At 38.4% G+C, this 24315-nt stretch overlaps 1 protein-coding gene across 2 annotated transcripts in view; it reads right to left on the bottom strand.

Moving 5' to 3' along the window:
• The window catches only part of LOC118222404 (acid-sensing ion channel 1C-like), a 31730-nt gene extending 7719 nt beyond the window's left edge, over positions 1–24011 (bottom strand). For both annotated transcript variants that reach the window (XM_035407988.1, XM_035407987.1), the window contains exon 1: positions 23930–24011. The gene's annotated coding sequence lies outside the window, so the exon portion shown is untranslated. The remainder of the gene's footprint in view (positions 1–23929) is intronic.
• Between the last annotated feature and the right edge of the window lie 304 nt (positions 24012–24315).

Below are 24315 nucleotides of genomic sequence, written 5' to 3'. Positions count from 1 at the left end.
CATGGGACCAGCATGACATAGTGTGTGCTCAGTGACATGGCACATTATCCTGCTGGAATTAACAATTTGAAAGGTAGACTGTAGCCATGAATGGATGCAGATGGTCAGCAACAATGCTTAGGTATGCTGTGGCATTCAAATGATGCTTAATTGGTCTTAAGAGGCCTAATGTGTGCCAAGAAAACATTCCACATACAATTACACCACCACTGACCAGCCTGCACCATTGGCACAAGGCAGGATGAATCCATGGATTCATGTTTTGTGCCAAATTCTGACCCTACCATCTGTATTTTGCAGCAAAAATTGAGATCTGTCAGACTAGGCAATGTTCTTCAGTTGTTTAGTTTTGGTGATCACATGCCCGCAGTAGCCTCATCTTCCTGTTCTTAGCTGACAGGAGTGGAACCCGGCACAGTCTGCTGCTGTAGCCCATCCACTTCAAGGTTCGAAGTGTGCATTCAAAGATCACCTTCTGCACATCACTGTGTAAACAGCTGTTATTTTAGCATTAGGCCTTTCTGGAAGCTTGAATGAGTTTGCCCATCCTCCTCTGACCTCTCTAATTTACAAGTTGTTTTCAGCCACAAAACTTCTGCTCATTGGACATCGTTCTCTGTAAACTTTAGAGACTGTAGCGTAAAGGGCAGCTGTTTCTGAGATTCTGGGACCACGTCTGGCACCAACAATCACACCACAGATCACAAATCTTTCCTATTGTAATGTTTGGTTGAACAAAAAATGAAACCTTCACCATGCCTGCATGCTTTATATATTGAGATGAAGCTACATGCTTCGCTATTTGGAAGGAGCAGGCTATTTGCACTAACAAGCAGGTGTACCTAATAAAATGGCAGGTGAGTGAAAATCACAGGTGTAATTTCCAAAGGGGAACATGTCCCCAATACGTTTAAAAAAAGACGGACCACATCCCCACCCCTTAAAAGTAATTAAATGTGTATTTTTCTGTTGAAAATATGAACAAAATGATTTAAGTTGTTTATGCAGCAGCTTAGTATCAAGTGACATCGTCCCCACAACTGGCTGGCCCTTTTGTTACAGCCTCCTCTCTCTCAGTTTCACTAGCTAATGTAACTTACTGATGATTGCTTCCAGGAACACAACCTCTGACGCACATACAGAGTCAAACAGTTACAGAAGTTAGTTAACATAAATATATTTGCACTGCTTTCCAAACAGGTCACAACCTGCGGTATGTCCAAGAGAAAAGGAACGTAAGGGAGTTTTTCAGCCTCAGCACAGTGTTGTTCATTCATGTGGCTCAATCGAGTTTAAGTCCGGCAGAATTATATTGGTGAATATCCCTGCCTCCCTCTACAAAGAGACAAAATGTGTTAAATGAGGTCTCAAACTATAGATTAAACTTGCTTGACTGGGGGGTGTTGGATGTCCAGGACTTTAAAAAGTACCACACCCCCCACTTCATAATAAAGATTGCACCCCTGCATTTTTCATGATTAGGCTTGTCATTTTTGTCATTATGTTTTAATAAATGTTTATTTAAGAAATAAACAATATTCTCCTATAGACTTGGAACGATACACCATCTAAATTACCATATCATCATCTTGTTTGTTATCAAAGTTGCTGCATCAGACCACCTAATCACCCCTACATAGGACTGGCTGCACAATCGCTTGTGTTCTCACTCATTTTGATTCCCTTATAAATGAGAATTGTGTTTCCAGTTGACCTGGCTGGAGAAATAAAGGTTAAATAAAAAATTTCAAATCATAAAACCAGAGACCGCTGGACCATGAGGGGCAACCCTGCTTTAGAGAATACTACATATTGAAAATGATCACTGATTGATAGTGAGCATAAATGTTTCCAACAACTCTGGCATATCAAAGAGCACAGAATAGTAACGAAGACACTTTACATCATAAGTCTTTTGGTTTGAGTCTTTGACAGAATAGCACTGTAGCATAATTCATAAAATTATTAATTCTGGCTGGATAGCATGTAGTTCTACAAAGCTGACTGCTTGTTTTGCATACAGAAATAAACTCGGATTCCACCTGCCCATTAGCCTATGTCGTAGCATTATACCCATATCTGTGCAGAAGCATTCTGTGACAAACAACAGAATGTTAATTTACTTCTGACATCTCTTTAGCATATAGTACTGATAAAAAATAAACAAACAATAATAACATAATAGAAGCTTCATGCCTGATATTGGAACACAGGAATGACTTCTACCCATCCAATGGCTGTATACTAAAAACCTTCACCAGAAGTAGGCTACCTCTGCCACAGTAAAAGGCATAAAGCATGGTTTTTCCATAGAAGAAACCAAGGAAAAAAGTATTTGGTTGGGCTTTCAGAAATCTGGCTCATCAGAGCCCATGACCTATGTGTGTTTGCTGAAGGAGTTCAAATTAAACATTAGATCTAGGGCACATTTTCAAGTTCTCATACTGTCGACTAGGTGATATTAATTTCAGATAATGGTCCTATATGCACTTTAAAGTCACTGAAATGATCAGCTCAAGAACTATAATCCACAAGATCATATGAAAGTGTCTAAGCATTTTAATTTTTATTTAATTTAGTATAATTTCTATGTTCTTGTCTTTTTCCAGAGATTCCAGAGCTTGCTGGAGTGTGCATGCACCAGTAAATATCATACATACTGTACTGTTGCACACAGTCAATGGTACAATGAAGGATACAATAGCAAAGCGTAGCCACAAGTTAAAAGTTCTGAATCATAATACATTACAGTATATACCATATACATGCTATTATAATGGTGAAGCCCTGGTGTTTTAGTGTTTCTCACTCTTGTGTTTGTGTGTTCTTTAGTGTTAATAAGAATAAAATTACAGATAAATTTTAAATGTGAAAAACAGACAGCCCTGGCTATCTGCAGAGGTATAGTGCTACTTCATTAGCTGGCAATTTATGAGTCATTTGAACATGGGAGCACCTGGACAAAATGCTAGAATTATGATCTTACCAGAAAAAAATGACTAAAGGCAAATATATGAGAACCGCTTATACAGAAACATTAAAATGATATAAATATTATATTCAAAGCTGTACATTACCACAATATTGTAGTTGTTAAGTGTGTTCATAAAAATATGCCAAAATGCTCATTTGCTAAACCATTAATATGATACACATTGGACAGTAAATTGTAATTTAACACATTGTAGTTGTAAAACTTGTTCATAATACTCTTAAATTTGTTTTCAGAATGGAGAAAAATGACAGTGTATGTGACCTGAGGCATAAGTGACTCCACTGAAATGTAAACTGGTTTCTATTTAGTAAATGGCTCAGTCCATTTGAAGTGACATATTATTAAAGTGGTTTTTGAATCCTATAGCAGTGCTTGTGCCTTTTGCTTTAATAGTGTTTAAAACATGAGGTGCATTCAAAAGGTCATTTCATGGCATTTATACTTGAATATCCCCTGTTCGCTTAAAGCAACCGGCAGGAATGAAATAAAACACTGCTAAAGAAAGAATAATTTGTGTTTAAAAGCTGCCATTTCCACTCTTCTTCTGAGAAAGAGCACCGTTATTTTTCTGCAGTACCTTCATTTCCCCTTTCCCTCACGAAATGGAACAATAACATGATAAACTCAATCAAGCACATTTAATTGTCTAAAGCAGTATATTAAATGGTAAATGGTAAATGGACTGCATTTATATAGCGCTTTTATCCAAAGCGCTTTACAATTGATGCCTCTCATTCGCCAGAGCAGTTAGGGGTTAGGGGTTAGGTGTCTTGCTCAAGGACACTTCGAGACGCCCAGGGCGGGGTTTGAACCGGCAACCCTCCGACTGCCAGACAATCGGTCTTACCTCCTGAGCTATGTCGCCCCCTATATTGTATGCAGAATATCAAATTTAAACGTACTGAATTGTAGGTCTGTCTGCACAATCTCTCTTCAGAACTTGAGGTCTGTTTCTATGTGGCCATATACAGTTCCATAATGTTTGTGACATTAGACTTTTTTTTTCGTGATTTGGCTCTGTACACCGCAATTTTATGTGCAATGACATCAAGCATAGCCATTGTGGTTGTTGAACGCAAAACCGGTTCTGTTTGTAAAGCATTGTAAGTAGCCTATTCATGTTCGTTTAGCCCCCAGTTTATTAGTGTTATAGTTTTTTGGAGCTTTTTGATTACGACAGGAAGATGTTGGTTACTTGTGTTAATGTTGAAAAAGCTGCATAATACATCTGATATTGTCACTAGCTATAACATTCACACATTTTCCTGCTATCACTCTATGGCATTGGCAGCCCAAGTAGACCTACTCTTACGTACTGTTTACAATTCAGTCCATTAAATTTTCAGCCGGCTCTTTTGGGTGGGCTTAGACTACTGCGGGTACACTGGCAGAGCTGAGAAAATCAATATATTGGAATATATGCTAATGCAAAATGAGCAATATGAAAACCACAGCATGATAGTACCTTTGAGCTATGCCCCAATTTGCTTTGTCTTCTGTATATGTCAGAGACGGAAGATAATTTGAGTTCTGCTTAGTTTAAAGTGGGAATGTAGCGGTGTTTTAGCATAATTGGGTACAGTCCATTAATGTTAAGCAATTGTTTGTGTGCATATTGAGCAGACTTACATCTTACATGTAAATAAAATTTCAACTAAACTTTTATAGGCACACGTAACACTCCTGACAGGAAGTGACATGGTCGGAATGTCAACCACAACACTGTCTGATACAGCACCCTCTCATGCTCTGCACACCAATGGAGTCAATTTTCAGAGTTTACAAGGAATCCATACAGGCACAAAACAACAATAGACCATCATTTATAGACAAAAACCATCAATCAAGGTTTGACAAACAACAAGGGGGAATGCTCTCAGTGAATAAAACAGAACTGAGCTACAGACAGATGTCATCCAAGTTTTGATGGATGCATTTTTGAAGGCAAGCATTCAACATGAAAAAGCTGACAATAATAAATTACACATTTTTAACTAGGCATGTAAGAAATAACTGGGACATTCCCTGAAAACAACTTCGGCAGAAGTAGCTGTGTCACTGGCCGCTGACTAGTAAACTAGTCACAGGCAAGTGAACAGATGGTACAGACAATTATGTTTTGCACATTTTATTTACTCTGCAAGAAAAATCAAACACATCCAATTTAAAAGTCATTGTTGCAGACACTGTGCACCTTGATGCCGGAAGTTACAGCTCAGTCGCAAACAGAATCAAACAATGCCTACAATAATGTAACTGCATTTGTTTTGCACTGAAAATGTACAATGAACCTTTAAAAGGCTAAATGCCAAAAGGGAGCAAAAGATTTTCAAGTATTGTCCAAACAAAGTTGCATCTAAAGAGTGCTACAGAGCACGGATTCAGGCTTGATCGTAACACCGCCACTGAGTTCAGGGAACTGATGAACATGAGTACTGTACTTCCAAACTACTGAATTATAAATCACTGGAACAGTGCAATGACACTCAGTGAGTTCTGGGACAAAGGCTGAAAAGATTGTTCCAAATATTGCGCAGAAGGCAGAATGATACTTTTCAATTCAAACCAACTCCTCTGGTGCACAAAGATGCATCTCTTCCTATGGACAAGTTTACACTAAGCACTGGCAAAGAATAACACAGGAGACTGAAATAACTGAACATGATCGAATTTAACGAAAGTTTAAATGTCGAATTATTTCATTTAGGTTAAACTGTTGTAGCCTTTCATTTTAATTAGCCGACACCACTGCAAACCATTTAATAGTTATAATTAATATTATTAAACTATTTTTATGCAGGTCATGTAATTGTGGCCTTTTCCACTTCCCATTGATTAAAAAAAAAAACCTTATCTGATTGGTACTGTTAAGATGTCTGTTGCATGTCTGAAGCTCTATGTACTGAAACCAGCATGTGACAGAGTGGGAACAGTGCTGTCAATCATTGTTTGTGTTTAATTAATGGAAATTTATATAGATTACTGGAGATAGGCAATATGATACAGGGTCTCCCCCAGAAAAGTTGTTAGGACCGGTGGCAAGTATCTTTTGACAGGGGCCCGGCGCAGGCCAGCGACAGACTGATGGCAGGATTAAGGTAGGGCCCTATAGTTCATGTGATAACAGAATCACGAACGGAATCGCGGAATTGAGAATTAAAAAAAACTATAACACAGCTTCCATAGGGCCCTATATTAAGTCAGTGCTAAAAGCTAACTGGAGATTTGAAAATAGGACTACGTAATGTGAATGTTGTTATAAATAAGTCATTTATTCAATACACATTTTAAAAAATCAACAACTATTTACAGCATAGCAGAGTCTTACGAAGAATCTGACAACAATATACAGTCTTGGAATGCCGTGTTTTCAACAACAACGAAAGAAATGAAATGAAATTAAAATAAATAATATCAAAGTTTTTGCACTCTACAAAAAACTTGAAAAAAGTCCTGATTGGCTACTGAATCTTACAACAAGCCTTGGAATGCTGGGCACATTTAAATAGGGACAGGAATCGAGAACCGGTTCAAAGTTGTCCTATTCATTGGAATCGTATGCACTTATCGATTCCGGTTATTGAAGCCCGCATATTTTTACGACAGTTGCGCATTGCAAAACAATGACATAACGCCTTGGGGGAGGTACACACACAGGCAGCCTCTCTCAGGTGTTTGTTTTGGACGGCAGCTGTCACAACAAATTTGATCCAGGCTGCCAGCCTTGATACATTCTGTTGCGATAAAGATTCTAAGACAACTCAGCAATTTCTCTCGATTAACAGGTTATTTTCTAGCCTGAAATGCGAACGTATTACTAAATGGTTACACGTCATGTAACGTGCAAGTAGTTGGCTATCTCCCTGGATATGAAGTAAATATTTTTTACCAATAAATAATAATAATAATAATAATAATAATAATAATAATAAAAGCGATTTTATCCATGGAAATAGCTATACAAAAAGGCAAGATAAATGTTGTGGTTGCGATTGCCGTCGTAGATGTCAGAAGGAAATGTCACTGACAAAAAAAAGAGGTTTGCCGTCTTTGCAGTGGTTTGGGCTGGAAACGAGCTGTAAGAGCGGGATATGCACAACACTGCCTACTGATTAGCTACTGAATCTTACAACAATGTACAGCCTTGGAATGCTGGGCACATTTCAACAACAACAAAATATCTATATATCTGTGTTACTGACTGTTTGGCTAGCTAGCTAAGTTAGCTAAATGACCACGTTGTCGTGCACATTAATGTCATCAAGCTAACGCTATTAATAAACAAGTGAAGTCATTATTTCGATGGCGATTAATAAGTCATGTAATGTTACAATGTATCGAACATTACATTAATGCTATTAGTTTATCGTTACCTACACACTGCTTAAGTTAATATAAAAAGAATGTACTTACTGATGAGATTAAGTGATAACGCAGTTTGTAACGAGGTTAGTTAGCCTTCTAAATAAGAAATGGTGGCTTGCTAGGTAACGTTAGCTTGTGATAGTTGGAAGTGTCAAGTGTTGAACGTCACTACGTACATTGAGAGTAAAGAACGCTGATCTCAGACCTGCTGTTTTCCTATAGTGCATTCACGTTTAAACCAACAGATGTCGCTCTGGAGCTGTCCAACCGAGTCGCCCCACTGTAACAGTAATTTAAAAAACATATTAAAAATACATTAGTTTTTTTTTTTTTTTAATTCCCGGATGCTTAGGCCCGGCGGGGGGTCAACTTAGGCCCAATACACTGGCGGAAACCCTGTGATAACTGACAAAAAGGCTGTCGACCTCTTTGTGAGGGATGACCGACTTGCTGGTGAACAAACTCTCCTAGATAAATAGGTGGACCCACAATAATAAATCCTACCTGTGGATTATGATGTCCATTTCCATCACAGACAAGAAACTGTATGTGATAGACCTACATTTTTCTTCCAAAAAGACTCTACACTGATCGGTAAAGAGCTAACAACAACTGCATTGACCTTGGAAAAAGATGACCACAGGAAGTGAATCTACAGCTTCAAACAATTATGCAATCAAGAGCCTTTCACTTATCACTGTTTACAGGAAGATGAAGCACATAGTACACCTAAAACCACATCATGATCCAGTTCCCGGAGCCAGTTATTAATGCATCCTACATTTGAAGTGAAGGCCCAACAGCTTTTAAACTGGCACTTGTAAACTCACCTGCTCTTCCCCTAAGGGGAACTCCTCATGTTTGTTGTACATTTAAAAGCCATCCAATTAATTATTCAAGGCTATTATCATCTGTATTGAATCTATTTCCTGCATGACTGGCACTGGTAATGGCTCCCAGTGGGATCCTTGAGGATTTTTAGACGCCAGTGCACTCAGGATTCGCTGTTCACAGTCCCATAACCTCCAGCACCCCAGACAAACTGTCACTAAACACAGCTTATGTAGGTGTGGATAACCACCCGCACTAGTCCAGTGTACAGTTGGCAAGGGCCACCTTTGTGAGATGGCACACTCGAAGGTTCCGGAATGAAACGTAAACTTCAAGACAAAAAAACGGATTTTCATAACCTCAAATATGCACGCATGCAGTCTTGTTCACAATTCGAGCCCTACAATCCAATTTGGAACAAATATGTCAGATATTCAGAACAAAAACATAGGCTATAACATCTGGTTATTTAGGGTGTCATGAATACATCAAGACCGCTGATAGTTAGACAGGGAACACAAAAATGAACTGGGTGAAATGTAGTAGGCAAAAAGAGTCAAACCTAGTGTCAAGCCTAAGATGTACAGTATGAGTATTCAGAAAGTAACCCTTGGCTATAGACGGGTTATATAGAAAATAGATTCCTTAAAATATGAAGTCTCTGGCAGTACACCCTGGGAACTTTAATTCCTTATGGAATAAATGAGGATTCTGAACATTGTTTACTCGGACTGTAAACAATGAATAAATGTGTAACCAACATTAGAACAGTATGCTAGTAGGCTACGTTTTACCATTATAAAAGCACCTCTGATTTAAAAAGAAATTACATGCAGATGAATCATGGCCTGTAACTGAAAGACATGTGCCAAAATAGTGAAACATTGAAACAAGCGAGGACAATCTTTGTTTTTCAATTTAAGTCTTGCATCAAACCAATGACATACATTTGCACAACAGAGATTCATGTACACTTTGCCAAGTGCACAGTTTGTTACAATGACAATGAGCCTTTTTATTGACAACAGATTCTGAGTCCGTTCCATATGGTTTTCTCTGTTTTTCTTCCCATCAAACTCTCAAACTCTCCTGAGGATTTCAGGGGATTTTTTTCTACGCAAACATTTACAGTCACTTGCATTATGCACAAAATGACTGTAAATGAGTACAATTTGACCTTAAAATGACCTGGTATTCATTGTTAAAAGTACATTATGAGGGGCCTGTACAGTAAGAAAGTATGTAGTACCTGCAAGACGGTTAACTGTCTAGCTAATTACATAGCGTTCCGTTATCTTTTCCTGGAGAATCTGCTTATTTAAACTACAATTAGGGTGTGTACTCAAGAAACCTTTTCTTACACCTCATCAACCTTAAATCAGATAAGATTAACACCACCAGTTTTGACACCAAAAATGCCTCCCAAAAGGACAGTACATGTTTAAAGTATTAACAGGTATGTTTAAATGTGAAAGAAAAGAAATTTAAGATTTTGAAAGCCAGTCAAAATGAACAGCAACAAATGGCTTTCAGTTTAAGCTGAAAGTTGAAAGAGTATACAGGTGAAAATCAGTGCAGGTGCAACCCATTGCCAAAAACTCAACGAATCATAACTGCTCATTCACCCATTAATCCATCTATCCATTATCTAAACCTGCTAAATCCTGGTCACTGTCATGGGGGGAGCTGGAGCTTATCCCAGCATGCATTGGGCGAAAGGCAGGAATACACCCTGGACAGGTACTGCTGATTCATGCAGTAAGGAATTTGAGACTCAATCATACCTCATGATGTGGCTGAAAAACCAATTTGTGGAGTTTAAAAATAAAACCTACAGTCTCTTTTTTCCCAGATGAAATCCTGAATGCACCATATTTTGTGACATTTTTATTTAAAAACTCATTCTGCAAGAGGAAATGGCGTATCCACAAACTGACCTCTTGCAAACAACCTCTGGAGAAAATGCTACAAAATGCATAGACATTAAAGGGGAGATTTTTAAATTAGTGTTGCATTCTGGATTCAGAGGAACGGTCAGAGGAGTCAATGTAGGTGACCACAACATGGCAATAGCAGTTAATGCAACAGTAGAAATAGATATGACTCTTTTGGACACTTAAATTTGCCATATTGCCAGACACAAAGAACCTTGAGTGTGAATAAGTCTGCACACCATTGCGCTAACAAATATCAAGAGGTTTTTCTAACATGTTGAGAGCAATCTGTGCGGTTTACAAAATCGACCATGCATTTTGACCAAGCTTCATAAAACCAGTCCAGCGTCAAAAGTGAGCATGGCAAATTTGACACACCACACTCAAACCTATGTTCTGTAAATTTTACTTGAAGCCTTTCTTTAATGCTATATGCGCTAAAAGAGCTGTCTGAAATGCTATAAGTCTAAGAGATGACAATTCCAGAAGTAGAAAAACTTGTGGAAATGTACATTAAGCCTTGTCAAGTCAGACTTCCCAGGTCAAGCTCAGATGTCTGAAAAATAAATGGTGCTCAAAAACTATAAACTGAAATTCACTGGAAAAAGCCAGAGAATTAGCCTATTATCCCAGTTTGTTCAAATAGTGGGTGACATATGTCAGATGAAACCTTTCACAGCTGTCTCATACAAAGCCAATCAGAGCACATGTGAAGAGCAGCATGAGTTCATAATGGTTTAAGTATCAATTTGTCTGGAATTAAGAGAATGCAAACTATTCTCAATTTAAAGAAAAAAGTAAAGACTTTGGCAGAACAAATAAACCAACAGAGAATATACCTGGGGTTATGTTGTTATATAACTCTGGAAGCAAAAATGTTCCAGGGAAACAAAAACTGTTTACCAGGCTAACAAACGCATTCACTTCCACTCTGCTGTGCTTCGAACCAGGGTCAGCCTTTATTTATATATTATTAATATGCTTTTGGCAGCAAGTGTAACCCATTTCAATTAATCACAAGGAATCCAGCGAGACAGTGAATGGGAACAGAGCCAGCAAAGTTAAAACTATGGGCTGCTGATGGACAAGGCTGCAGAAAAGGCAGACAATAATATGTTCAGCATGAACCCAAAACCATGGCATTTTCAACTTGCAAGCACGTAGGCGGGCATTTTCTTTATTTAACCGCTTTACTTAAATGACGAAATGAGGATGGCAAAACGTAATCATTTATTATTTTCAAGTGTTATTAAACAACAACTGTTACGACCGTCGGTATGCAAACGGTAATTAGATTTTAAAGGGTAAACAAATCTCTGCATTACAGCTATTGGCCTCGGTCTACCACAATGGAATACAATCATGCAAAAGAACGCAAAAAAAGAAAAAAATCGCAAGGAGGCTGGCAAGCTCATTAGAATCCAATATAGTTAATTCTGTGCACTCTGTGACATTAAAATACAAATGAGCAGGTTTCATTTTTAACCCACTATTCTTCTCATTGAATGTTAGTTATGAATGGGATTATGGATAGCAAAGGGAAACCTGGATTCCAAACCCTACACCTCTTCTATTAATCACTGAGTAGAAAACAGCAAAAACACATAGTGACAAGAGGGCCCGGAATTGCTTTACTTTGAGACTGGGGTTTCTTATTTTCAGCCTTTGGGGTAGCCTATGAACCTGACAGCAAAAGAGAGGAATATTCAGCAAACAAGACAAATACTGGTGAATTTATTTATTTATTTATTTATTTTTTGTTACTGTGGTTACTGGTAAGCCGGCTGGCTAAGAATGTATCTGTATTGCTCGTAGCGTTCATTTGTACGTAATTGCATTCTGATCAAACAACCTGACAAGCAAGATGTTGCAAAAACACACAGGTGCTTTGATAAGTCAGGATGCCCCCGAACTCCCTCTCTCTACACGAATACAAAACATAAGAGACCTGTGATTTATATTTTATGAATTTCTTTGTTTATCAGCTGTTGCCAGATGGAGCACATCAGACCTTTGTGTGAAAACACATAATAACACCAGCCTTGGTCAAATAAGCCCCTCTTATTCGACATCCAGTCTTGTTGTATTCATGTGATTATGCTTAAATATAAACTGTTTTCTCACAGTATTTAATGGACTTACTAAATTAAATGCCAACATAGAAATGATTATTTCGCCATAAATAATTATGTTCCCTGATTTATAAAAATATGCAAATAACTATGTAAATGCATTATTGCACACACAATGAAGAATATTTATACAGCGGATTTATTCATTCATGCGACAAATACACAAAATTTCACAATCAACAAACAGACATCCTATTTTACACACATAAAGAGATTTAGCATAAACACCCCTAACTAGCTATAGTTTGTTGGGAAAGACAGACAATTCTCTTAATTATCAGAGTAATATCTCTGTAGGCACCATCGTCTTGGCTTGGAAAAAAGATGAGCAATCTAGGAAGTTTTTAAAATAATTTTCCACTTTCTTTCCTAATTTTTAATTCCCTCCAGCCACATTTATTACCGCAGCCTCTGCTGTCTTTTCAGGAGAAGTCAAACAATCATATCATCCAAAACACAGACTGTTGGTGTCCGATTAACCAGCAGGGGTCACTAGTGAGGCATGACATACCACTATCCCTTGCCTGCCTAGGTGTTATGAGGCACTATGTCCAATTATGCATCCCCTTTCCTGGCCCCAACATAACTAAACAAGAAATCTCTCATTATTTATTATGAGATTAAAATATATTCTAACTGGATTATTGCATGATTGATGGGGGAGATTTACTTTGCTGAATTGCTAGGATGCATTTCTTGCAGTATCTGAAAAGATATTTCTGTGAAGTAATGGTACAATTGATTGATTTCATCAGCAAGAAAGAAACAGAACAAAATATCTTTATTGCCATAAACAAATGAACGTTTGTCGTCCTTGACAATTGGAAGCGATGCTTATCTTCCCACTCTATATTGAGAACATTTTAGTATTTGTTTTTTGTGGTACAGGCATTTTTGCCCATTATATTACTTGAAAACAATGGCATATGAAATGTCTTGCCAGCAGAACACTTTCATACCTTGCAGCATTTAAACTGTTATTCAATCCTCCTGAACTGCCATCATTTAGCCACAGGAAATGTGAACTGTCCGTTAAGGTAGAAACATTCTCAAGACACCGGGTGTTTTTTTGTTTTTTTTCCGTCATCCTACAGAGAGTACAGAATACGCTGTGTGTATGCTTGTGGTCTTTTCATACTTCCTGTGGATTCAGGACAAAGAATCCTGAATATCAGGCTTGCTCTCAGTCTCAGTGAAATGCTAATGATAGGGTATGTTCAAGCAGTTATAATTAGTTAGATCTCGGTCTTGCATTACAAAAATGCTATGAGTCGTAACATCATCTACTTATGGAATGAATGATATAAAAATGACAAGGCGGCCTGTGCTGGAGACAGAATGACGAGATGAAGAATTCAGAGGGATACAGCACCATGCCTTGCCATTTCCTGCTGCATAATCTCCACTATTCATTTCCTGTTTTCCTCAGCAAGGATAACTGTGTCAACATAGCCTAAGGGGAAGGTTCTCTCAAAGTACTTACTGGTAGAGGGTAAATATGGATATTACCCTTCAGAACAAATATCATACGCGCATTATGGGTTGCTGCGTGCTTGTAATGACCAGACACTCAGGCGTATTTATACAGGACCAGATAACGGCCATGGACAGCCATATGGCAGCCCAGCAATCATCCCCCTCAAAGGTGTATATGCAATCGAATAATGCTCCCTCAGTAGCATTTCTGTGTGTGCTTCAGAAACGATATCCCCACAATCAGATAACTCAGTGAAGACCACAATCTAATGAGCAGACTGCACAGAAATAGAACTGCTATACAAATATAGTACATAGTTTGCATGGAAAACGGGAATCAGCTGTTTGAGTGTATTAAGAGGAGAGTTATTTCATCTAATTGTGGTGGTTCTAAATAAATTACATACTGCATATTTAAAATATGCATGAGACATTTGTCCTTGAAGCTATTTGCCTCACTGGAAAGTCGCCCTCACCAGGTCTGGCTTCTTCCCTCTCCACTCTGTTTCTCCACTCAGGCTGTGCTATCACCAGACTTCTAAATTACATCCCTTTAACAATCTTTCGAGCAGTCTCTCTTGAACTGGCCTCTTTCATACCTTCTTTACCACAGCTGTTTTTACAGCTGCCTTCCAAGACATTATACCTTACTCTATTGAGAAAAATCGTAATTTCCCTCTTGTGCCCTTGAATGTGTTATATAAATGCACCATTACCTGTTTGCAACCTCCCAAACCCTAACCCTGAATTCGCAGCTATGCCTCTTGAAACCAAACAGTTTACTTCCTAAAACCTAGCACCACCCTCCTTCCAGGGCTGCACAGGTCTCTTCACTCAGTCCAGTCTCTTTTCTTTATTACAATCCCTCTTCACCTGAAAGGAGCAAAACACACACCTCCACCTTGGACAGGGGGACATTTCAGGTGCTGCTCAGAGCTGGTTTTCTCCCTTCTCAGATTAATTTTACTAAATTACCATTTCAATGTCTGACTCACAACAGGAGTCCCTCAGGGCTCAGTGCTTGGTACCCTTTTTCTTTCACATGTGCATTCAATTTGATCTGTTATTTCAGCCAGTGAATTTTTCCAGTTATGCTAATAATATGCTGTTCTTTCCTTCCTGTCCTCCTTTGATGCAAAGCCCTTTTCTCATAGTACAGCATGCCACAAGAAGACCATTTATTTATACACAGTCTCACGATATTTGACCTGTGGGACCTACCAACCATATTCTGGACATGGTAGTGCTATTGCTAAAGTTATTTATATTCACTGTATGTTACCTGTAAATCTGGTGATAAAGATGATCAGACCGGCCATTATTTTGCCATGAAAAACCTGAGCAAACTTTCAACCGGATGCATCAGGGAGCACTTCTCTCTGGGAGAGAACAACTTTCAGAGATATCCAGACAGAATCATTTTCAGAACTGGCATAGGCTACTTCATGTGTAAACTACAGTGTTGTGTTGCTAGATATGAATAATTCCTGGTCTGTCTCAGTGCCCAACACCAAGCGATATGCAAAAGTCTGGGCACCCCTGGTCAAATTTCATATTTAGTTGAATGTTTAAGTGAACATAAACTAACACAACTTAACATGCAAAATGGCATGTGCAAAAGTTTAGGCACAGTTCCAGTTGATCCATTCCTATTTCTTAAGGTCTCAAAACTTCAGACTCATTAGGCCTTAAATTAAGCTAGCTAGAGACAATTCCAGGGCTTAGTAAATACTCTGACCCTTCTAACCTCTCAAGGTGTTGTGGCCTACTCTCAACAACCAAGGTCTCCTCTAAGCAGCTGCCCAAGGACTTAAAAGGAAAGATAATTGACTCTTACAAAGCAGGGGGATGCTATAAGATATTAAAATACTTACAGCTTGGAAACATTAGTCAGAAACATTAAGAAATCGAAGATTTCAGTTTCGTTCTCTATGGCGGTGCCAATGGCGAGAAGCGGTAATTGCAGGTGTGTTTTTGGATCTCACTTCCCATAGATCCAACCGGATCCAACCAGTGTCGCCTGTGTGACGTCAGTCAGTTGGCACGCCAACTATAACATTTACTATTTACTGAATAAAAAACGGTTGTTATAAAAGTAACATTATGTACATACTCATTCGTTGTCTAACATTAGGCTAACTCAAGATGTCTTTACACTGCCAAGCTGGGTTAAAATGCTGTAGCAAACCTGGGGTAGAATTAGTGATGATCAATTTCTGCAAACGTTCTTTATCCACCTTTTGCCCGGTATGAACATCTTTACACGGCAGAGAAGAATTTGCGGGATTCGCTGTGGCTCGTGCAGTTATGTATCTCGTGCACAATAAGCAGTCTTTTTTGTGAATGATTGTTGTGTGGTATTTTTGAAACAACTGCCTTGCAAAATGTTACCCCTGGTGTTTCTTGTTTTGCTAGCTAAACTGTTCGAGAATAAAGCTGAGCTGGGTGTTAAATTAGCAATCAGAACAAGAAGAATAAAACAAAAATAAAGGAGATTTCATCAAAAAGGGCATAAAGGCTGAAGGAACATATGAGGAAGCGTAATAAAATAATAACAATGCTAATCCATACTGCCGTATTCTTTTATTTAGTTTTCTCCTGCATGACGTCTTCAGAAATCAGACCCGGCTCTTTTCCACATACCCCGGCTTTATTCCGATCATCATAATATATTGATGAACGATGGCAATGTAAATAACGGTAACGTTAAGGCCAGTTCAGATCAATGATTCACAACGAAGCGAAACGGTTTTAGAATATTGCAGAGAAAATTGCAGCGGTGTGAACTGGCTAGTAGCAGAGCCGTTGCCTGCCCTGAGGTTTTAAAAGACCGTCCTTGTCAAATCGCCAAGTGCAGTTTTAGAACGTTTACAATGAGACGTCTTGGAATTTTGCAATTTGCACCCAGTCTCGTTGCAAATCATTGATCTGAACTGGCCTTAAGTTAGCTACACTGCAACGTTGCAACAAGGTAGCATTGCATTCGAGAGACGGTTTGCGAGGTCGGTACCGGTCGGTAGCGTTAGCTAGCATTTTTTTCTAATTGTTAGCCGACATTAGATTGTGTTAATTACATTAGCTAGCTAGCTAACGCAACGTTACCAGATATGAGAGATGGATAATGTGCGCAACGTTGTCTAAACTAATGGTGTTTTTCTTGACATGGTCCGGTAGCTAGCGTTAGCTGTGCAAATAGCTATGTAATTTAGTAAAGTTACATTGTCATTAAATGTAATACGAAATCTACATCAACAAATAATATGATCTCTCATGTTACACAAAAACTTTTTAGGGTTCCATAACTCCCCCAACCCCCCCTTTCTCTGTTATTGTAACGCATGCAGACACCGGAAAAAACAGTACACCACTCACACACAAGTGAGTTGAAGAGCGAGCCTGTTGCGTTAGTTCCGCCTACCCTCTCTGGCGGACCAACCACTGATGGGTGATGAAAAACGCGTCAATAACTGTGCGCCGCTTGTGATTTTTTCCCGGGAATGTCGCCACAGACACCAAGTTTTTTAATCATGAATTATGATAATAATAATAGTAGGCTATAAATGAATATAAAAATAGGCTCAATCACCATTGTGTTATCCAGTGCAGCGATAGATAGTGACTTAAGACATTTATTTTAATGAAAATCTTCGAGATTATTACTTTAAGGGGTACTGTTGATGCAAGATCTGGAACACTGAGGAAAATTTGCTCATAAGACTGTTCAGGTATGCAAAGCAAAACTGAGAGAAACTGCAAAAAGGCTTTGCTGACACTGGAGTAGAGGTGCACCAGTTTCTTAAACAGTGCAGTGTTGCTTAAACAGAATCTGCTTGGAAGAAATGTCAAAAGGAAACCTTTCCTGCAATCTCATCACAAAAGTCAACCTCTGGAGTATGCAACAATACTTGGACAAGTCATAGACTTTTTGGAACAAAGTTCTGTGGACTGATGAAACAAAAACTAATCTCTTTGGCCACAACCAGATGCATCTGGAGAAAAGCGAGGTAAGCATTTTAAGAAAAGTGCATTTTGCCAGATGCTAAGAATGGGGGTGGATCTATTATGCTTTGGGATAGTGTGGCAGCCAGTGGCACAGGAAATACTGTGCAGGTGGAAGGAAGAATTGATTCAACTAAATATTAACGAATCCTAGAAGCTAATGTCCCAGCCAGTGAACAAATTGAAGCTGAATAGAGATTGAATATTTCAGCGAGACAATGATCCAAAAAATACCTCATTATCAACCAAGAAATACTGAAAGGAATGAAAGACTATGATTTTGGAATGGCCTTCACAGACTTGATTATTATTGAAAATATGTGGGGAGATCCCAAACATGCAGTGCAAGCAAGAAGATCTAAGAATATTTCTGAACTAGAAGGATTTTTTGAGGAAGAGTGAGAAAAGAAAAAATGAAAGCAATAATAGAAAGAAATATGTCATGTTTCACTTTGTTCCTTGCAGAGGTTGTGTTAACTTATTTGCACTTAGATATTCAACAAAACATGCAATTTCACCAGGGGTGCCCATTACATTACATTAATATTTAAAAAAAAAACATCTTATAACATGAAGTATGGATGTGTGAGAGGGGATCACAAATGCACTAAAAAAAAACTGCAGATAAACCACTTTTGTTAAGAGCTGAGGTGGACTTTGTAGGTATGAAGAAAGGTTGTCTGTGTCAGTTGAAAAATAGGTGATTTCCATAAGGTCACCTATGTTTATGCTACCCCTTCTATGCTAGTGCAAATGGAAATTTCCATCTCTGGTAGTCCACGGAACTTATCGCTGTGCTACTAAACAACTTTAACAAAACTCTAGCACAGAGCGCTCTATTTTTGGGTCAACACAAAACCCAAACATTGCATTTGACAACATTTCAAAGAAATTTGCCTTCACAAACATTATTTTTGGTGATCTGGGTCTGAAGGCTCTTCTTCAGCAATATAATTATGGCTCTTTCTCATCATCTTGTTGCCTGTGTATAACCGCTGAAAGGCACAACATCTTTTGATGCCAATAAATGAGTAACCTGTTCAAAATCAAAAATCTTGTTTCTCACAACCTGAGTAGCCTATATCTACTGATAGTACCCATTACCTGATCACATAAGCAAATACTGCCATATGATATGTCAGTATGGTGCAAGGTCTCTTTCTTTATGTGGTTCTATGCACTTATGAATAAGAGACATTCACACTAAAACAGTTATTACTGTATGCTTGTTCAGTCCTGGTTTTTTGATTGATTGACTGGTTGATTGATTGACTCAATAACTGTGTTACTGGGTATTATGTTACCCTTGTTCTTGTAGTTTTTCTTTGATTCCTGAAATATATATTTAATGTATCCGAACACGATGGCCCATTAAATGTCTCTGGAAAAGAGCATCTGGCAAATAAATAGATAAATAATAAATATCATACAAGTGCATGCTCAGAATAAACACAGCAGAGACCTGCTTTAGTCATTTTTGAAACCCTTCAAAGAAAGGCTGGGTAAATATTGGCTTAAATTCCAGAGGCTGCCTTTTTTAATTTCAGAGTTTAGTTTGCTTAGTAAATCCAGAATTATGGGCCTGCATCTGTTTGTTACACAGTAATGACCTATGCATTCTTGCATGTTTAAATTAAATATTCAATCACAAATAAGGGAAATTCCAGTCCCTTCATAATTACATTACATGGTAGGAACATCAGATCTACCAGACAGCAGTGTATAAAAACAATAAAGCCACCACCATAACAACCTATTCTTCAAAATGATATATTATTCATTATGTGTATCTTTAGATGGAAACCATAAAAAGTGTAAAACTCTGCAAAAGAAGTATTTATATGGGCAGTTTTTGTTTAAAAAAAATAAAGCAAAGGCAATGTAGTACATCTGAGCCATCGATCTGCTTAAAAAGACCAGTGACCTCACTAGTCTTTATTATCCGCAAGATAAATTATACCAGAACATACCCGCTTTTCAGATATAATGGTAGACATATATTCCAAACAAAAATTCAACCTAAAAGGATTGCATATAATAATTTAATGTGTGGGCTGACCTGTTTGTAAAATAATAATAATAATAATAATAATAATAATAATAATTTATTTTCAGTTGAAGGGTTTGATTCTGAACAATGCAAATAGGAAATACAGCCAGAGGAAAGTCTGATTATGCATTCCACACAGCACTCCCCATCAGAATTACATTTTTATCAACATTGCACCGGAGAGAGGGTTTAAATTAGAGAGCAAAACTCCATTTCCAAACCACGCCGGAATTATAAACGAGGGAGAGAAAGGGAAGGAAAAAAGAGAGAGAAAGATAAACCAGAAATGGCTTCATACAAAGGATTCATTAAAATACCTCTCCTTCATTCTCTTTTGAATAGACTCACCACTTTAGGAAGGGGAGAATCTTCAACCTGCAAAATTACACATTACCTTCTTACCAAAGAAGTATTATTTCCTTTTTGTATCACAGAGTAGTGGAAAAAGCACTTAGAGTGCAATATCCCCTTTCCCCAAGCCTTCATTTATTCCCTCCACATAAACACAGCATGTCCCTCTGTACTGTTTATGTACTGCAATAAAATAAGCATTTATACAATACCGTTCCAATGCAAAAATATTTCATTGGCATGTCAACCTATTCCCGTACAAACAATTCTTCTATATAAGCCTGATGATTATATTCAGTGAGTTGTAAATGAGCGTGATAATTCTCAGATAGCACGCTAACGCTGAATCACTGCATCTGTCAACGCCGTTCCAAAGATGATTCACCTGCTAAAGGGGTTGGATCACCATGCAGACAGAAAGTAATGCACTGTGAACGCATTTGTATTTGACCCCGAAATTGATAAATATGAGGGCAGCAAGGGTGTTTCAGCTTTTTATTTTAAACATGACTCATTAGCCTCTTGCAAGCTCAATGAAATTTTTTTTTTTTTTTACACTTTAAGGATCAAATGTGCTCTCTGATGTCTCAATGTTGGAACACAGATCAAAAATGTTTTTGTTTGCCCCATTTTTATCTAGTTAAAATGGTACATAAATCAATGCTAAGAGGAAAAGAGAACAATTCATAAAATAACTTTTTAAATGATGCACATTTGTTTCATAATATCTAGGCAACCTATAATTTTTTACTCCAGTGACACCAGAAATCACCAACAGAAATGTCACATAACATTTGATTCATGTAAACAAACCAGCCTCATCTCTTTTGTACTCCGAGAACTATTGTCAAACCTGACCACAGCAAGGTCCAGGGGTGTGGAATTAAAGTGACTTTGTAGCAATAAAAATCATTGCCGATTTGATGGAGAATTTCCTAGCATTCCAAAAACAGCAGCTAGAGCCTCTGAAGCTTATTTTCTTTAGAGCAGCACTGAGTCCACCAAATACAACAAACACTGCCCTAATCACTAACACACCACACCACCAGCCTGCTGCTGTTCATGCAAACAGACTTCCCATCTCCAGTGTGGCCAATAACTAGAGTGCCCTCCAGTGGGCACAAAAAGAACACCACTGATAGATAGTGCACCAAAAGATAAAACGTGAACTTCAATATCAAACTGAGTACACAGTGCGAGTTGCAAAGCAGCTGAAACTTCAATATTACAACAGCAGGGAGAATATGATATGCATAATCTATTTGCAGCAACAGCAAAACTATGGGGGGGGGGGGGGATAGGGTTTATTTCTTTTATCACAGCAAACAGAAATGCTTTTTATTAGTTCCAGTTTAGTGGCTTTGCTGCTCTGGTCATTTTCTTGAGATTCCAACACAGCAACACACAGGCGTGTAATGTTTACTCTCCACAGCTTGGCTGTTTAGACAGAGCTGGCTGAATAAACAACAGAGAGGAAAAACACTGCTCAGCAATACTGTGCGTAAACCTGACATATCACCCAAGAAAAGTGAATTCCTCTGATCTAGTTATCACTTCAAGATATAGAAACCAGCTTTTTAAAATGAACTGTGCATTTTTTTTGAACATACATAGTGTTGGGCTGGACATTTCCAATAAAATGTTCACCAAATTCCTTCCTACTTCCAATACAGTGACATATGGTGCTTGGAGGCATTTCTACAATTTGGGGGGGAAAGCTGGTGGAAATCCACAAAGGAAAGTAAGTCAAAAACAAACTTTCAACAAATTATTAGTGTTACAGTTTGAGAAGAATTTGTTCCTTTGGTCAATACTGGCTTCAGATGAAAGCAAGTGGTGCATGCCTATTTTTATCAATCAGGACATATGATGTGGACCAATCACAATCACATGGCAGCCTGGACAGAAATGCCAGTGTGGCCAAGGAGGGCATTGGTGAGTGCTATAAACAAAGTTTGGGCAAATCATCAATAAAAGGCTTATTTTCACACAGACGGCATCTGACAGTTCCTGCCAGCAATGCAAAAAAATCTCCTCCTGGGGCTGATTTTGCTCAGCAACTTTAAGAGCATTTCAGGCACGCAAGGAAACCTGCAAAATGATGATCTCATGGAAATCGCCGTAAATAATCAACCTGTCACCTCTGTCTAATGCGAGACAGATCCTATTCCTTTCTGGATTAACTGCATTGTTTATACTCCTCACCATTAACTACCACTTCCATTTGTGGTCATACGAAACTACGCAGCAGAAACTCTTTCTACCCTTATAACTAGGCCCATGCATTTTCAATTCTGAGCTAGTAGTGAGCTTGGAAACACTAAACCTGAATTTTGGCCCTTATACTCAATTCAGTGGTGAGCAGTCAAAGGTACACAACCATTAATACAATTAAGGAACAACTTCAGAGCTAATTGGCACAAGAGTGCAAGTCTCTACACTAGGGGTGTCCGGTCTGAAAAGGGCTCCTGTGGTTTCGTATTTTTTCTTGTCCAGTACTAAAAACATGAGATTCAACTAACAAAGTCTAGATCAGGGCTTCCCAATCCAGTTCCTGGAGATCTACCATCCTGAAGATTTTCATTTCAATCCTACATTGCCACACCTGGTTGGTTCTGAATTAGCAGCTCAACCAGACCTCTGGCTGTTGAATGAGTGTGTTTTGGTAGGGTTGGAGTGAAAACCTATCTGCAGGACCATGACTATTTAATTAGTTGAACCACGTGTCATCGTGTTGGGCTAAGCGGGCACTCACATCAGCCGGATATGGGTTCTCTGATATGATTGGACACCCCATGGTAAGAGATTAATGTCCAGCAAGGAAGCCTGATGGCTCAACAAGTGGTTTCATGAAGTCCCGTATCGACCTCTTGTGCTAGAGGATGGAATTAGCCTAAATGTTTAAATCCTGAAAAACTCATAATCCGATTTATTTTTTACCATAAATCAAAAGCCAGCAAGCAAATATTTCGCCTATTATTTAAACAAAAAAATAATAATTCAATGGTTAGACCTGTGGTTGTGCGGCTTTCACGTCATATTGTATTTACCGTAATTACCATCTTCGAACTGGTATTCACGTCAACATCCAACTGGGAATCTGGCGTTTTTTTTTTTAAAGATCCTATATCCTACTATAGGCGGTAAAAAATTATTTTTTTTAAACATGAAAGTGTCTGACAAGCATACAAACCAACATGGATCCCTCAACACAATCGAATTAAGCCCATCATTTGGTAGCCCTAAATAAATCCAAATAGAATGTTGTTTTGATCAGCACGTCTAGTTTCCCACACAACCAACTTTGCATATCTTAATAGCTGAACGATACAACTATTAATTTGGTGTGCAAATTTGTTTGGCAGTGGAATTTTTATGTAGCCTACTTTAGCGGAGTGAACAATCAACCACCAAACGCTGAATTGCTACTTTTGTTTCTAATGTATATTTTTTGTTTCAAAATATTTCCAGATCCCTTATCAAACACAAAATCGTCCGTGCATCAGAAGTGTCCGGTAACGTAGGATATATAGCCTTTCACATATTCCCCCATTCGACACTACAGGACATATTCATTCATATTTGACAAAGAGTATGAAGCAAATTTAGTCTGAAATGGCAAAAATCGCGGCCTGTAGCTGTGAACTGTGAAATTAACTTTTTCCGGTTGTGACGATGCTTGTGGTCTCCGCATCGCACGTAGTAGGCCTACATGCTAGGCCTACATGCAGCTACAGTTCTGAAATCAATTTGCATGTCAAAGACCTATTCCAAGAATATAATGTAATGTACTTACCTGGTTCCTGTCTTTGTCACTGCACTGTCTCCAATGCATCACCGAGAGCCTCAGATCTCCTAATTTCCCCACTGGGTTGGCCAGTTATAACACCGGCTTTGCTGCAAATAAACGGAAAGTGCTAATCGATTTACTTGGCGTTAGTTCACGCATTCTTTTGAGTACCCTTATAGCCGTAAAAAAAAATGTGCTTGCGAATCGTTTTTCCTTTATATTTCTCTAATGCGCTTGCGTTGAAATGTAGCCTACTAGGATGGGTTGTATTAGTGGTAGGCGCCCACCATGCACGCTGTTTTAAAGGTGTGGTGTTTCAGACCTGTCGCCATCCGGTGGGAAATACATGGTAAATATCTATCAAATCCTCTTTCGGTAGGTCTTGAACTACG

The sequence above is a fragment of the Anguilla anguilla genome, chromosome 3, assembly GCF_013347855.1.
Source record: "Anguilla anguilla isolate fAngAng1 chromosome 3, fAngAng1.pri, whole genome shotgun sequence".
Lineage (NCBI taxonomy): Eukaryota > Metazoa > Chordata > Actinopteri > Anguilliformes > Anguillidae > Anguilla > Anguilla anguilla.
The sequence above is the reverse complement of the archived record's forward strand: the minus strand, read 5'-3'. Positions and strand labels throughout refer to the sequence as shown.